Below are 2,110 nucleotides of genomic sequence, written 5' to 3' on the forward strand. Positions count from 1 at the left end.
AAAAAATACCACATTTTAAAAAAATACTACGAAAAATACCATACCCCTTTTTTTGGTGAAAAAATACTACCGTAGTATTAAAAATACTACGTCTGGCAACCCTGAAGTTACTATGAATTTCTTGTTTTTCAGTGTTACCAACAAATATCGAAAGAAGAATTTAATTTTAATTTCAAAGCTTATGTAAAAAAATATTGATAAAAGGTGGACTTATTCACAATGGCTTCTGAAATTATTATACAATATATTCAGAAGCTATTAAAAAAAGGGCTGTCTAACCTAGAAAAAAGTAACCAACGAGTAAATCCTTTAATAACTAAGAAGATTATTATTTATTTCATCAAAATTTCCAAAAATCAGAAAATATCAAAAAATGGACTTAACCGCATTGGCTTCTGAGCGGCTCATATATTTATGGCAGAGTCGAGACCCCTTTTTCTTCAGCTATTATATGCCTAGATCTTGTGAAGAAATCTTTAAAAAAATATACGCCAACTGAAATTTAGTAAATAATGTTTCATATCAATGTTTTACCCTAACACAACAGATTAACAGGAAACCTTTACACCCACTTATTAAATAATATCAGTTTAAATTACAAAATATCAGAATAGTATCGAAGAGTTTCTAACCTGTAATGAAAAAAAATATTAACCAATAATAAATTTTTCGTAATAATATATTTTTCATAATTATAAATTTTTCGTAATAATAAATTCAACGTAATTCATAAATTTTTCGTATAATTAAGATTGTGACAACATGTTCTGAACTAAATAAAAATTATGCATTTAATGTTTATTCTTAGTGATTATACATGCATATATAAATATATATAGCAAATAAAATTAACAATAATTACGCTGCACTAAACTAAGTCTGACACTGAATAAAAAAAGAAATCAAGTTAAATAAAAGCGTAAACTACCTTAAAAATAATACTTTAATTCTAAGAGTTTGAAGATATTTTATGCTTTGACTTGTATCCAACGCCTTAATTATGATTTATCGTCAACACAAACTAATGAAAAAAATCTTTGTTTAGCAAAATGTTTCAAGATCATTAAAAATGTAAGGGGTAGCATCTATTTTTCTTTAAAAATAAAATTTAAGTAGAAATTTCTTTAAAAAATATCATCAAGTCATTATTGTCGTACATGATACAAAAATTTAAGATTAAAATGGTAAGAATATTAATTATATTCCATTCTATGGTGAATCTTAGACAGGAGTTGAAATATATATATATATTTCAACCCTGCTTATCTATAATATATATATTATATGTGTGTACTCGTATAAAACATTTAAACACATAATGCATTATACTGATTAAGTAACGAAAACTTGTTTTTAAAGTTCACAAACTTAAAAGAATTAATTGTTTTTCTGACATTTAAATTTAATTTATTGCGATAAGTAAGGCCCGGATTTAGATGACATTTGCATTTCTTTGCATTTTTGGACATTTTTTGTCCTTAAGAGCATTTTGTTAGATTTATAGGGCATTTTTTTTTAAATTTTGCATTTTAAATCATTTTTTAACTTTTTGTTAATTTTTTCCAATTTTTATTATTTTTTGGGGCATTTTTATTTCATGAAATGCAAGATCTGTCTTATAATTTGTCTTGATTCAGAAGATGCTGCATCAATTAAGATAGCGCAAAACTTGTTGACCTCTGATAAAATAGAAGGAAACTTAACATTTATCAAGTCTAACTTTGCTATTGCGTCCTCGACAATTACAGGCTAGGAGAAACAAGAATTGGAACTTTGCGATGCAATAAATTATATTGACGTAGTAAGTCAAGTGTTGCAAAAGGCAAAGGGAAAGATAGCACAAAGTGTAGCAGCTAAATTGAGCAAAGTTTTGGAGAAGAACACTGGCTTCCAAGCAATGAAGATCCCGCAGTGGACTGATCGTTAAGACACTGTTCCCAGCAGATCACCGAAGTCAAGCATCACTGGCTGCGGTCAGTGTGCGGGTGGGTTACCCACTTGGATCAGTCTGCGTAGGGACCGAGGGTGTGCGGTATTGGTCCTCGTTAAACTGTGCTACCGTAAAGTGCTCGACTTCGCGTGCAGGATGAAATATTAAGGATTTCGGGGT

This window comes from Parasteatoda tepidariorum, chromosome 7 (assembly GCF_043381705.1).
Source record: "Parasteatoda tepidariorum isolate YZ-2023 chromosome 7, CAS_Ptep_4.0, whole genome shotgun sequence".
NCBI lineage: Eukaryota > Metazoa > Arthropoda > Arachnida > Araneae > Theridiidae > Parasteatoda > Parasteatoda tepidariorum.